The 15,736-nt window shown below is 39.4% G+C and overlaps 1 protein-coding gene across 1 annotated transcript in view; it reads left to right on the top strand.

Moving 5' to 3' along the window:
* Positions 1-15,736, top strand: part of TMCC1 (transmembrane and coiled-coil domain family 1) — a 254,125-nt gene that overhangs the window by 19,281 nt on the left and 219,108 nt on the right. The window contains exon 2 of the mRNA XM_003796224.3: positions 2,009-2,255. The gene's annotated coding sequence lies outside the window, so the exon portion shown is untranslated. The remainder of the gene's footprint in view (positions 1-2,008; positions 2,256-15,736) is intronic.

Genomic DNA, 15,736 nt, shown 5'->3' on the forward strand with positions numbered 1-15,736 from the left:
TTTTTTTCTTGAGACAGAGTCTCACTTTGTGCCCAGGCTAGAGTGCCATGGCACCAGCCTAGCTCACAACCTCAAACTCTGGTTCTCAGATGATGCCCTTCCTTCAGTCTTCCCAGTAGCTAAAACTATAGGCACCTGCCACCATGCCTGGCTAGTTTTTCTGTTTTTATTTATTTATTTATTTTTGAGACAGAGTCTCACTTTGTTGCCCTTGGTAGATTGTGGTGGCATCATAGCTCACAGCAACCTTAAACTCTTGGACTCAAGCGATCCTCTTGCCTCAGCCTCCTGGGTAGCTGGGACTACCGGCACCTGCCACAACACCTGGCTACTTTTAGAGATGAGGTCTTGGCTCTGGCTCAGGCTGGTCTAGAACTTGTGAGCTCAGGCAGGCCACCTGCCTTAGCCTCCCAGAGTGCTACTATTACAGGAGCAACCATGCCCAGCCTAGTTGTTCTGTGTGTAGTGGAGCCAGGGCCTTACTCTTGCTCAGGCTGTTCTCAAACTCCTGAGCTCAGGCAACCCATCTACCTTGGGCTCCTGGAGTCCTACGATTATAGTGTGAGCCCTGCGCTCAGCCAGTTTTAGCTTTCTTCATGCTTTTTTTGCCTCGTGTTTGTAGTGCATTTTTTAATCTGTAGGTTTATAGTTTTCATCAAATATGATGACATTTGAATTCTCCAAATATCTACCCCCACCCCCAGACTACACATATATTGATATTATTTGGCTTCTTGAGATTGTCTTATAGCTTACTGATGCTCTGCTCTGCTCTGTTGTGTTTCTTTTTGGATAGTTTTTATTGCTATGTCTTTACATTCACTAATTTTTTCTTTTATTGTGTCTTATATGCTGCTAGTTCCACCACTGTATTTCATTCCAGCCTCTGATTGATATATACACATACATATATATATTGTATAATTTATTTATTATTATTTTTTTTAGAGCCAGAATCTCACTTTGTCGCCCTCAATAGAATGCTGTAGTGTCACAGCTCACAGCAACCTCCGGCTCTTGGGCATAGCCAATTCTCTCACCTCAGCCTCCCGAGTAGCTGGGACTACAGGTGCCCGCCACAATGCCTGGCTATTTTTGTTGTTGTTGTTGTAGTTTGGCTGGGGCCACCTGCCACCCTCGGTATATGAGGCTGGCGCCCTACTCACTAAGCCATAGGTGCTGCCTTCTATAATTTATTGTTGGTTGCTAAAATATAACATATTCCTAGTTCAGTAAGATAGCTAAAAAGGGTACATAAACCACCCTTCATGTCAAATTAACTTTGTCTCTTTGTTTTCGCATTAACTTTTAGTTTCTCTGAGAGACCTGTTTTTCCTGCATTTTCTGTTGATGTGGATATCTACATTAGTTCTACGATATTTGTTTTATAAGGTGCCAGAATGCTTGGTCTGTTTGGCTGACTACAAACTAATATTTATATCTATGTCTGTTTGGTTGTATGGGACCATCATCTTGCTATAAAAAACTTGAAATAGATTTTTATATTTTCTTTACTATACATGTGCTGCTTATTTATTTATTGTTCATTATCAATGAGAAAGCTGGGTTACCTGCTGATATGTACCTTTGTTATTGCTGTCATTAGTAATGAAGTGTCAGCTGGGCTTGGCCACTTATTTTACCTCTGTGCGATCTTTTAATGTTCACTGATGTTAATGTGAAAAATTTTGCAGCCCAATAATTGGTACAGGTTGAGTATCTCTTATCCAAAATGCTTGGGACCAGAAGGGTTTCAGATTTTGGATTTTTTTAGATTTTGGAATATTTGCATTATATTAACTGGTTGTGCATTCCTAATCTGATAGTCTTAAATAACTGAAATGCTCCAATGGGCATTTCCTTTGAGTGTTAACGTTGGTGCTCAAAGTTTTGTATTTTGGAGCATTTCGGATTGGACTTTGAGATTTGGGATGCTTTTGATTGTTTGTCAGACTGTCATTTGTATTTAGTAGTTCTTTCTTTTTCTCTTGATTCTCTGTCCCAGCAGGTATTACTCTCTAGAGAAGACACACCCACAGTTAGCACTTTCTTCAGAGGCTGACACTTGGTGAACAGTTTTCTTGGTCACAAGATTTAGAAGACAGTATCTATTTTCCCAGATTGGATCTCTTTTCGTATGGATCTTCTGTTTCTATGTCTTTTTTAAAAAGAACTTTTTAGGAAACATTTTGGATTACAATTGTTCATCCTCATCTATGCAAAGAAAGGAAAGCTATTGCTGGGATTTTGAGGAGGTGTGTGTTTTTTCTTCTATGGCAAAATCGCGTAAGTACTCAAAGCAGTATAAAATAGTGGTATAACCATAACACTTTCCTCCATACAACTCAGTTCTTACTCATTCACTTGGTCCATCTTCCTCTCTCCCATCTCTCTTTTTCTCTGGCAATTGTTTTTTTTTTTTTTTTCTTTTTTGGAGATAGAGTTTCACTTTGTTGCCCTTGATAGAGTGTCCTGGTGTCATATTTCACAGCAACTTCAAACTCTTGGGCTCAAGTGATTCTCTTGCCTCAGCCTCCCAAATAGCTGGGACTATAGACAACCCCACAACACCAGGCTATTTTTAGAGATGGGGTCTTGCTCTGGCTCAGGCTGGTCTTGAACCTATGAGGTCAGGCTATCCATCTGCCTTAACTTCCCAGTTCTCTGGCGATTGTAATAGCCAATTGTAAAAGAACTTTTTTTTTTTGAGACAGAGTGTCACTATGTCACCATTGGTAGAGTGCTATGGTGTCACAGCTCACAGCAACCTCAAACTCTTGGACTTAAGCCATTCTCTTGCCTCAGCCTTCCAAGTACCTGGGACTACAGGCACCTACCACAATGCTTGGCTATTTTTTGTTGCAGTTGTCACAACTGGCCTGGGCTGGGTTTGAATCCACCACCCTTGGTGTATGAGGTTGGCACCATAACCACTGTGCTATGGGTGCCGAGCCAGAACTTCCTTAATGTACTGATTGTTACATTCTTCCTGAATGTTATTGGACACTGAATTAGATTTAACAGAAAAAAAGCTTGCATTCTTTAAGTTGATATATATATATATATTTTAAGTTGATATTAATAATTATGATTTCAGCGAATTGAGTTTGTTTCCATTCTGCAGAGACCCTGTATGGTTTGGGAAAATTTACCGTCCTCAGTATAATATATGGCTATGTGATTTTATAGTCTGATTTAGTTTCGTTTGCAAGAGGAGATGTGATGTCATGGGAGTTTGAAGTAAAAATCGAGAGACTTCGATCTCAGTTTTGACATTATTACTTCCATGCTCTGAGAGTAAATTGTATGTTTGTTTCCTCATTTTTAAAATGGGCTTACTATTACTTACTTTATATAGCTCCTGGGGTTGTTGAGATTCAGATGAGAATATTTATTTTGTGTGAAAAAAAGTTTTGTTACTGCGTTGTAGAGAGTTTTAGGTGTTGTAGGGACATCTGCTCTTTTCATTCAAAGGCTAAGTTTTTCTTTCCGCAAACTTTTTTATGGTATAGCCCTGTCGTGATCATGAATCAGACTTTAAATCTTCATATTTAATTATGGATGAAGAGTAGTTTTTACAGTGCCTAAGTTTTTATTGAGGTGGTTAGTATATTTTAAGAAGTGGATTTGTTAAATATATTGCTGAGAGAAAAGTCATTTTCTGTATTAAGGAACCATTTTATAAGCTCCATTAGTGTTTTGAAGCAAAAACTCAAATTTATTATTTTATACATTTAAAAATATTTATTGAGTGGTTACTATGTTCTGAGCACTGGGGAAGAAAACTAATAAAAATCTCTACCATCATAGAGCTTACATTATGTATTAGGAAGGGAGCCAGAGTAAATGAGATAAATAATACATGTAACAAGGCAGTTTTTATACTTACGATGACAGATTCTAATGAGAAAAGTGAAAGCAGGAATAGGAGGGTATATTGAGGGGATGGATTGAGTGATCACAGACAGCCAGACATAGAAGTAAAGGCTTGAAAGAGGTAAGGGAGTGAGTGAGTCATACAGGTACAGTAGAATCTCCATAGTTGACCACCTCCTTAAGTTGACTTAAATTTTCATAGACTGGACAAGCACCACATGTACATATCATATAGTAGGACTAGTTTCTTAAGTTGATCACCACTATTTGTTGACTAGTTTGTTAACAGTCCCTTGGGTGGTCAACTTACAGAGGTTCCACTCTCCATGAGAGGAGCATTCCAGGTATGTATAGTGAATGTCAAGTGCAAAGGTCCTGAGACAGAAGCTTGCCTGAGAAATGGCAAGAGTGGGGTTGTGTTGCTTATTTTGTGTGCTTATAGAAGTGCTTTCCAAACTTTAATGTACACATGCATTACCTTGGGTGGTGGATTCCTTTTAAAATTTAGATTCTAATTTTGTAGGTCTGAGGTGAGGCCTGTTTCTGATAAGTTCCTAGGTGAGGCTGACGCTGCAGGTCCTTTGTAGGACTTGAGCTTTTACATTAGGTCAGTGGTTCTCAGCCTGTGGGTCGAGACCCACAGGAACTATATTAGAGGGTTGCAGCATTAGAAAGGTTGAGAACCACTGCATTAGGTGAAATGGGAAGTCTTTGGAGGGATTTGGGCAGTGAGGTGATTTGATCTGATTTACATTTTGACATTATCACGACATTATCACTTCTCTGGCTACTGTGTTGATAATAGATTGGTGGTTAATTGGGCAAGGGTTAAAGCAATACCAGTTATGAGGCTGTTACTAATAATTGAAGTGAGAGAAAGTGTGGTTGGTATTAGGAGCAGTGACTATGGTGATCTATGCGCTGATTCTGGATGTATTTTTTAAGTAGAATCAACAGGTTTTGCTGATAGACTGGATATGTACTACGCAAGAAAGAAAGGTTATGGTTAACTCCAAAGTTTTTGCGGTTAGTTTCTCAAAGGATGCAATTGCCATTTATTGTGATGGGGAAGACTGAAAGAGAAACGAGTTTGAAGGGCAGGAACAAACAAAAATTAGAGATGCCTGTTAGACTTAGAGATGTTGAGAGGTCAATTGGGTTTGTGAATCTGGAATTCTGGAGAGATCTCTTGAGCCATACCTCAGGGTGGTGTTGACAAATAGATTGTATTTAAAGCCAGGAAGCTGGGTGTAATCACCAGTGGCGTAAGTGGAGATGGAAGTTAGAACAGATTGTTGGACTTAACTCCAGAGTTTAGAGGTTGGGGATGAGGAGGAAACATCAAAGGAGACTTAGTAGCAGTAGCCAGAGAGGTAGGATGAAAACCAGATTAGACTAGTGATTTTCAAATGGTGTGCTATGAAAAATTTAAAAAAATCATTAAATTATTTTTGAAAGAAGTTCAAGCACAGTAAGCATATTCTTATTTTACTCTTTTTTTTTTTTTTTTGATCAACATGATTTAAGTGTGCAGTGGAAGTTAACTACAGGTTCAAGTGTGCCTTGAGATAAAATGGTTGAAAAACACCAGGTTAGAGGGTGTTCTGAAGCCAAATGAGGAAAGTGTTTCAAGGAGTAAGGCGCTGTCAGCTGTGTCAAATACTACAATTAAGATGGGGGCTGAGAATTAACCTTTAGATTTCGGAATGTGAAAGTTATTGTACTAGTAAAGAGTAGTTTTAGTGGAACAGTGAAGTTATAGAAGCCTGATTGGAGATGTTGTCTTTCCTGAAGCAATTCTGTAAACTCTAATGAGGTTTGGACGCTTAGATAAAAATACATAACCCTACATTGATGTTCTTTTTTCTTTTGAGACAGAGTTTCATTATGTCACCCTCGTAGAGTGCTGTGGCATCAGAGCTCACAGCGACCTCAAACTCTTGGCTTAAACCATTCTCTTGCCTCAGCCTCCCAAGTAGCTGGGACTACAGGCGCCCACCACAATGCCCCGCTATTCTTTGGTTGCAGTCGTCGTCGTTTTGGTAGGCCCGGTCTGGATTGGAATCCACCAGCTCTGGTGTATGTGGCTGGTGCCCTTGTACTGCTGAAAAAGGCACTACTTTTACTGCTGGAAGACACTGTATAGTCTTTGGTCTGTGAAAGGTGCTTGTGAAAACCTCACACTCTGAACTTTTTTTTTTTTTTTATTAAATCATAGCTGTGTATATTAATGCAATCATGGGGTACTGTGTGGTGTTTTCATATACAATTTGAAATATTTTCATCAAACTGGTTAACTTCATGTTAACTTCATGTTATTTTCTTAGTTATTGTGTTAAGATGTTTATATTCTACTTTTAGAAAGATTCACTTGTACCCTTGTGAGATACACCATAGAGGTGATCCCTTTAATCACCCTCCCTCCACTCATCCACTCTCTCCCCACACCCTCCCCATATTCTTAGGCTATAATTAGGTTATAGCTTTATGAAAGCTATAAATTAGTTTCATAATAGGGCTGAGTACATTGGATACTTTTTCTTCCGTTCTTGAGATACTTTGCTAAGAAGAACATTTTCCAGCTCCATCCATGTAAACATAAAAGAGGTCAAGGTCCAACCCTGCTACCGGGAGAGCCTTTTTGACTGCACAGAGCATCGGAGCGAGCCAAATTTGAGCAGCTAGTAGACCTCTGCCTTCTAGTTGCTGAAGACTATTTGAACTCTCCCACTTGAGAGTTTGTATAGACTGAGTCTATTGGTTTGGAGCTCTTAACCTGGGCCAATTTCCCAAGGTCCCCCTCAGTTACTCTGAACTATTCTTTTTTTTTTTTTGTGAGACAGAGCCTCAAGCTGTCCCCCTGGGTAGAGTGCTGTGGCATAGTTCACAGCAACCTTCAACTCCTGGGCTCAAGTGAGTCTCCTGCCTCTGCCTCCCAAGTTGCTGGGACCATAGGCATCCGCCACAACGCCTGGCTATTTTTTTTTTGGTTGCAGCCATCGTTGTTGTTTGGCACGCCTGGGCTGGATTCGAACCTGCCACCTTAGGTGTATGTGGCTGGCGCCCTAGCCACTTGAGCCACAGGCGCCGAGCCTGAACTATTCTTTAGTAGAAGTGTCTAGCCTGTGTAACATCCTCATCCTCATAAGCTTCTGATGAGCTTATGTACATAACCAAAGTAGATGGGTGTAGGTAACTTCATTTTAGTCTTTATGGAAGACCTCTTTTTCTTCATTTATTTATTTTAAAAATATTTATGTGTGTTGGTTCTGTTGTAGGTGCTGCTGACATGGTGGATGAAAATTTCTGCTGTAATGGACTTTATGTTTTAGTGGAAATGAGGTAGCAGATTGAGGCCAAGACTTGATAATGGTCTCAAAATTGTACTGGTCATTTATTTTACCTCTTCTCCTTCCCTCCCCTCTCCTTTTTGCAGTAGAGATGAGATTGTACTATGTTGCCCAGGCTAGATTCAAACTCCTGGGCTAAGGATCTTTCCACTCAGCTTCCTGAGTAGCTGGGACCAATATCTGCTTGTCATTATGCCCAGCTTCTAGTACTGGACATATTAATGCATTGTGGACATATGGAAAACCCAAAGAAACTGAAATTTCCTTTTTGACTAAGACACTGCTTAAATAATGTGGAGATTAAGGAAAACAGAGTTAGGCAATTATCTGACACACTTTGGTTATGAAGAGAGAAATTCAAATATATGGAATTTATCTTCTCTTTTAGATTCTTAGATGCTGTAAGTGGCAGCTTATGGGATTGATTCCATAGTAATTTGAGTCAGCAGACTTTTGAGCATTGATTATATACAAGGCACTATGCCAGGTGCTAGTAATTCAATAATTGATTTTTAGGTACTTAGTAGAAATATCAGCATTGACCCACTTTCAGGATTCTCTCATGCATAACATAAATCTAAAAGCAGCTTTTAAAACTTTTATTTCGGCTCGGCGCCTATAGCTCAACCGGCTACGGCGCCAGCCATGTACACCTAAGGTGGTGGGTTCGAATCCCCAGCCCGGACCCGCCAAACAACAATGACGGCTGCAACCAAAAAATAGCCGGGCGTTGTGGCGGGCGCCTGTGGTCCCAGCTACTTGGGAGGCGGAGGCAGGAGACTCGCTTGAGCCCAGGAGTTGGAGGTTACTGTGAGCTGTAATGCCACGGCACTCTGCCCAGGGGGACAGCTTGAGGCTCTCTCTCAAAAAAAAAAACACTTTTATTTCAAACTTTTTTGAATAGGAGTATAAATGTTGAAAGAATAAAAGTGAAAAAAAAATCTGTTTAATCCCTGATTCCTAGCCTCTAGTTCTCCTTAGAAATGATTTTTTCCATCTTTTTGTGTTTCCTTCCAGATATTTTGAATATATATGTGTATATATGTACATAATAGTATATTTATATTTTAGTAGTGTGTATACATATATATATATATTTTTTTTTTTGAGACAGTCTCACTATGTCGCCCTGGGTAGAGTGCTGTGGCGTCACAGCTCACAGCATCCTCAAATTCTTGGGCTTAAGCAGTTCTCTTGCCTCAGCTTCCTGAGTAGCTGGGACTACAGGCGCCTGCCACAATGCCCTGCCATTTTTTGGTTGCAGCTGTCATTGTTTAGCAGGCCTGGGCTGGGTTCAAACCCACCAGCCCCATTGTATGTGGCCGACACCCTACTCACTGAGCTACAAATGCTGAGCCTCAGTAGTATATATTTCATTTCATTATATTTCATTTATTTCATGAGCTCTGTCCTTCCTAGTCAATACCTGATCTTTTTGTCCTTATTTTAAGTGGCATTTTTGTGCACATTTGTTTACTGGAAAGTTCCTTTCTCATTATTTTTAAATTCTTATGGACTATTGAGTTAAAGATCCTGCCTCAGACCACCTAAAAGCCCAAACCAAAGGCCTATTTAAGCAATTCTACATCTTGCTTTTTTCTCATAAAATATATTACAGGTTGGGTGTCTTAAATAGAAAATAAATCCAAAATGCTCAAAATCTGAAACTTTTTGATCACTCAAAGGAAATGCCCATTGGAGCAGGATTTTGGATTTTTGCATTTGGGAGTCCCAGCCAGTAAGTATAATGCAAATATTGCAAAATCTAAAAATATCCTGAGTCTAACAGCTGGTCCCAAGCATTTTGGACAAGCAGACTTACCCTATACTACTTATAAACATTTTTTATAGTTGCATAATGTTCCATGTTATATATTTACCATGATTTTGTTTCATTTGATTTTCCATATGCCCATACTACATTAAGACTAGTGGTTTTGAGACTACTTGTCCCAATCTGCTGTGTCCTTTCCACTAGAATTAAAGCTCCATTAATTTTCATTGATGGGCAAAAAATGTATTCACTTGTAAATAATAGTAACAGAAAACCTAACAGTAATGTAAAGAGTAAAGACATTGTAATTATCTCATAAAAACAGAAGCTAAGAGATAGGTAATTTAGAATTAGTTCCATAGCTCAGTAATATTTAGGACCCAGTTTTTTTCCCTCTGAACATTTGCTTTTCTTATTATGTTGGCTTTTCAGCCTCTCTGTGTCATGTCACCTGATGGCTGCAAGATGGCTGTTTCAGTTCTATACAGCATACTAAGTGCATTTAAGAACAGGAAATGGAGGGTGAAATATTTCTCCAAAGGGAAGATAATGTTACTTTACATAGGAAGAAAAAAAATCCCCAAAGGTCTCCTAAACAGTGCTTTGTGAACTTTAGTGCACATAGAATTACCTGGAGAGCTTGTTAAAATATAATTCATATTGCATATTTGTCGGATCTACTTCAGAGATTCTGAAATCTGTAGATTTGGAATAGGGCCTGAGGATTTGCATTTCTTTTGAGTTCCATGTGATGCTGATGCCATGGAGTCAGGAAATCATGCTTTGAGTAGCACTGCCTTTTGTGATATCTTATGTTTTACTGCTGCCCCTGACTCTACGTATTTCTGGGAAAGAGAATATGAGAGCCATCGATTCATGAAACCAATTATTATCACCCTGAAAAATGTGAGTTCTGACTGAGGAAGAGGCAAAACTGGCTATTGGATTGATACCTAATAGTGTCTGGCACTTTTGCTGTTTTGATAATACTGCAATGAATATCTGTGCTCCAAAGAGACGGTAGATGTAATTAAATTATTTCATATTTTATTTTATATTTATTATTGATGAATTAATTTTTTTTGAGACAGAGTCTTACTTTGTCATCCTTGGTAGAGTGCCATGGTGTCATAGCTCATAGCAACCTCAAACTCAAACTCTTGGGCTTAAGTGATTCTCTTGCCTCAGCCTCCTGAGTAGATGGGACTACAGGCAACCACCACAATGCCCAGCTGTTTTTTTTTTGGAAATGAGATCTTACTCTGGCTCAGGCTGGTCTCAAACCTATGAGCTCAGGCCTCCCAAGTGCCAGGATTACAGGTGTGAACCACTCATTGAGCCTGGCCCAGATTATTAATACCTATTTCCGAATTGTTCTTTAAAGAATTGGAATCAGGCTCAGCACTTGTGGCTCAAGCAGCTAAGGTGCCAGCCACATAACACCTGAGCTGGCCGGTTCGAATCCAGCCTGGGCTCACCAAACAACAGTGATGTCTGCAACCAAAAAATAGCTGGGCATTGTGGCAGGTGCCTGTAATCCCAGCTTCTAGGGAGGCTGAGGCAGGAGAATTGCTTTAGCCCAGGAGTTGGAGGTTGCTGTGAGCTGTGATGCCCCGGCACTCTCCCCAGGGGGGCAGCTTGAGGCTCTGTCTCAAAAAAAAAAAAAAAAAAAAGAATTAGAATCATTTTACAAATAGCAATCTGTGTGAGTGCTTGTTTTTCTCCATTATCCTTACAAATCAGATGTATTATCAAACGTTTTGGTCTTTGTCACTCTGATAGGTAAAAGTTATTATTTTATGGATGTAATTTATATTGCTCTTATGAGTGAGGTTGATGATCTTTTCATCTATATAAAAATCATTTATCTTTTTCATGTAACTGGATGGTCATGTTAGACCTTGAATCTTTTAAAAATTCTTTTTGCATTGATTGATCAATTTTTTTTCCTTATGAATTTGTAGGAGCCATTTATGTAATAGATTTAGCCTATAGCTGAATGTGTTGCAGAAACTCTTACTCTTTAACAGAAATGATCTGGTCCAAAGGTCCAAAGTAGTTTTTTGGTTTTTTTAAAGTTTTTTTGAGATAGACTTTGTTGCCCTCAATTGGATGCCATGGCGTCATAGTTAACAGCAGCCTCAAATGCTTGGGCTTAGACTACAGGTGCCCACCACAATGCTAGGCTGTTTTTTAGAGCAGCGGTATTCAACCTATGGGCCGCTACCCACAGGAACTGTATTAAAGGGCTGCAGCATTAGGAAGGTTGAGAACCACTGTTTTAGAGACTAGGTCTCATTCTTGCTCAGGCTGGTTTCTTAAACCCCTAAGCTCAAGTGATCTACCTGCCTTGGTCTCCCAGAGTGCTGGGATTACAAGTGTGAGCCACTGCGCCCTGCCAGAAGTAGTTTGTTTTTCATTTGAAAGCTCCCATAAACTAAATTGAGTTGTAGGATGTGCCTGTGAAAAAAGGCTAACATCAGTGAACCCTTATAGATGCTAGATTAAGAGAAGTAATAATTAATCCCTTTGTTCTTGTACTGTTAGATATCTGGTATATTGTGCCCACTTACAGATTTACATTTTAATGGGATAATGATAATCTAAATTGTGTCTTAATGAATGAGATTAGAAGAGTGAGAGTTCTAGCCACCACATCTAATAAAGAACAGTTGAACCATCAGAATTTTGCTACTGAAGATAATACTTGGAAATTTAGCTATCTTAATATATTGAAAAGTTGTTTTAAGCAAGAGAGAGAAGACTCTTCATTCATGTTGCTCCAAAGAACAGACAGTAGGCAGAAGCTATTGTGAAGGTAGATGTCATCTCTCTGTGGGAAAGACCTTTCTCATAGTAAGATCTGTCCAATAGTGAAACAGACTAAATTATGAGGTCTTTCTCATTAGGTGTATTCAAATACAGATGACTATCTGGAAGATTGTTTTCTAGCTGTGTTATGGATGGTGTTCCTGCCAGAGCTTGGACTACATGATCTCGTTACTCTGATCTCTAGTGGCTTCTGTCTTCATGCTGATGCTGGTAATGAGGAGAAAGTAATGAAATGTCTTGTTGACTTTAGTTCCTTCATAATTGGGGAAGAAAAAAATATAAAATGTTTGCCAACTAGTAAGAGAGTAGAGTGCTAAATAAAAAATACAGTTCTTGGCTCGGCACCTGTGGCTCAAGCGGCTAAGGCGCCAGCCATATACACCTGAGCTGGCGGGTTTGAATCCAGCGCTGCCCGCCAAACAACAATGACGGTTGCAACCAAAAAATAGCCGGCGTTGTGGTGGGCGCCTGTAATCCCAGCTATTTGGGAGGCTGAAGCAGGAGACTCGCTTGAGCCCAGGAGTGGGAGGTTGCTATGAGCTGTGATGCTACAGCACTCTACTCAGGGGGATAGCTTGAGGCTCTGTCTCAAAAAAAAAAAAAAACAAAAAACAATTCTTAAACTATTTAAAGTAGAAAAGTAGAATACCAGATCTATATATGGAATTTAATTTATTTATTTGAGATAGAGTCTCTTAGTCACCCTGGGGTCGCGTGCTGTGGTGTCATACTCACAGCCACCTCTCAAACTCTTGGGCTCAAGCGATCCTCTTGTCTCAGCCTCCCCAGTAGCTGGGACTACAGGCACCCGTCACAACCACAATGCCTGGCTAGTTTTTCTACTTTTACTGGAGATGGGTTTTACTCTGGCTCAGGCTAGTCTGGAACTCCTGAGCTCAGGCGATCCACCTGCCTTGCAAGACCTCCTAGAGTGCTAGGATTACAGGTGTGAGCCACCGTGCTGGCCTATTATTATTATTTTGACAGTTGATCTTTCAAGACTAATCTTTTAAGGACATACTTTAGGACATATTCTTAAGAATCATTTAAGTCTATAACTTTATACTGCATAATAAAAAATAAAGGTTGCTATAATGTACAAAGCAGCTGGGATTTGTGTGTTAAAAGTGGCTTTAGTTTCCAACTCTGCTACTTGGTGTGTACAGTGGGAAATTTATCAGATTTCATTTTCTCTTCTGCTATTGGGGTGGTACTTAACTCTCAGGATCTTATACCCTGCAAATAATTTATGTAAAGCTTAAGGCCTGGCACATAGATGGCATAAAATTAATGGCAGTTACTTTCAGTATCAACTGTTCTGACAGCATTGTTTACATTTTTGGGTATTTCTATTTATATATATTTCTTCCAGCAAGGTAAGCTGGAAGGTTATATCAACAAATTCATTCGTATCTTCAAGCTTTACAAGTACAGACTGGGAATTACTGCTTGGGGTTTTTCCACACCACAATCAATTCACGGTTCTCCAGTTCTCTGATACCAATTGAGTGTCTAACAGTTTCATTCAATTCTGACACTCTACCTGGAATTAATATCAGATCCCACAAGTAAAAGGGCTCAGTCCCACAAGACTGCTCCTACTTTAGATGCCAGTCAGAAGTCCCTGGACATCCTCACTTCTGTTTGACTTGGCTACAAATTCAGGTGTTCTCATGACCCTTTTCTCAGGTTTGTTAGTTTACTGGAAAGACTCACAGAACTCAGGAAAACACTTATGTTTACTAGTTAATTATAAAGGATACAACTGAAGAAGAGCCAAATGGAAGAGATACATAGGGCAAGCTGTGGGGGGTTGGTGTGGATCTTTCATGCCCTCTTAACACCTTCATGAGTTCACCAACTGGGAAACTCTCCCAGTCATTTAGTCAGTCTTCAGCTCCTCTCCCTTGCCCAGAGATTGCTGGGTAAAAGACTATGAATTCTAACACTTTAATTCTATGGTTGGTCCTCCTGGCTACCAGCCCCATCTGAAGCTATCTAGAGGCCCACTTAGAGTCATCTTATTAGCATAAGGTCAGGTATAGTTGAAAGGGACTTGTCATGAATAATAAAAGATGATCCTATCCCTAAGGAAAATCCCAGGCTCCTAAAAGGAGCTCTTTGCCAGGAACTGAGTACAAAGAGTAAATATATGTATATGTTTCTTATCCTCCCCTTCTCCTGTTACATAAAACTAGATCTTTTTAGAACAGAGGGCTGGTTTTCAGAACATCAGTATTGAATTCCTTTAGGTCATTGATACATTTGTTGCTTTGGACATAGTGTCACTGTTTTGATTCTTGGTAATGTCAATAACATTTGTCTTGAGATCCTTAAATGAAAGGTGTCATTGAAACAGCTAAATGCCATATTCTTGAGGAGTCTTTATCAAATTCCAGTATTGTTTCCTTTTATGCTTAGACTTTTGTCCTCAGATGGCTGTACTTTAATCCTGTGATACAGATAAGTCTGCAGTGTGATGTGACAAAACCAGATCATTTTTCTGACAGGAATAAGGCTTATGTTTCTTAAACTATTGGGTCATGAATAAATGAACTAAGCTATTGGATTATGAAGTTTTGGTATAAATGCCTTTTGATGGTCTTAATCTCTCTAATGGTAGACAACAGCATGTGAATTTTCGTTGCTATAAGAAAAAGGGTAAATTATGTAAGATTTCAAATTCTTTCTTACTTGATAGGGTGCCCTCCCACTACCTGCCTATTTTAATGTTTTTGTTAGAGATGTGGACATTGTCTTGTCCTGATGTTGATGCAGCAATTTCCTTAGAATATAAGTCTTAATGGGTTTCCAACCTGAAGCCTATGGATTGTGTAAGGACTTTCTTGCTTCTCTGTGGTAGCAGATTATCAGGAAAATTATGCATGGACCTTTTTTTTTTCTCTCATCAACTTTTGTTAATGATCGTACATTTAATGTGCAGCTCAAGACAACTAACTCTTCTTCCAGTGTGGCACAGAGAAGCCAAAAGGTTGGACACATCCAAATGTCTTTGACCATTTATGGGAAGTATCTTGGGGTACAAGACTGAGCACTAGTCTAACATAGTGCCTAGCAGAGTGCTCCTTATGCATTGGGCACTCAGTAAAAAGCCCGTGCTTTTTTAGGACTTATAAGCCTTTTTCCTAAAGGAAAGAAATTTAAATTTCTCATTGTAAAGAAATGAGAATCCTTACACTTTGTTGATTGTTTCCTTTGCTGTGTAGAAGCCTTTTAGCTTGATTTGATCCCATTTGTCCAATTTTGCTTTGGTTGTCTGTGCCTTAGGGGTATTACTGAAAAAATCTTTGCCTAGATCAGTGTCTGAAATGTTTCCCCAGTATCTTCTTTTAGTTGTTGCTTAGTTTAAGGTGTTAGACTTAAGTTTTTAATACATTTTGATTTGATTTTTGTATATAGTGAGAGATAAGGATCAAGTTTCATTCTTCTGCATGTGGATATCTAGTTTTCCCATCATCATTTATTGAAAAGACTGTCCTTTCCCCACTGTATCTTCTTGGCACCTTTGTTGATGATAAGTTTACTATAGTTGTGTAGATTTAATTCTAATTCTGGGTTCTCCTTTCTGTTCCATTGGTCTGTGTGTCTGTCTTTATGCTAGTACCATGGTGTTTTGGTTGTGCCAACTCAGGTAATGTGATTCCTTCAGTTTTGTTCTTTTTGTTCAGGATGGCTTGGGCTGTTCATGGTTCCATGTGAATTTTGTGATTATTTTTTCTGTTTTTGTGAAAAATGTCATTAGTATTTTTTTGTTGTTGTTTTTTTGTTTTTTTTTAACTTGAGACAGAGCCTCAAGCTATCCCCCTGGGTAAAGTGCCATGGCATCACAGCTCACAGCAACCTCCGACTCCTGGGCTCAAGTGAGTCTCTTGCCTCAGCCTCC

Source organism: Otolemur garnettii, unplaced genomic scaffold (genome assembly GCF_000181295.1).
Source record: "Otolemur garnettii isolate 467f Iridium unplaced genomic scaffold, OtoGar3 scaffold00101, whole genome shotgun sequence".
Classification (NCBI taxonomy): domain Eukaryota; kingdom Metazoa; phylum Chordata; class Mammalia; order Primates; family Galagidae; genus Otolemur; species Otolemur garnettii.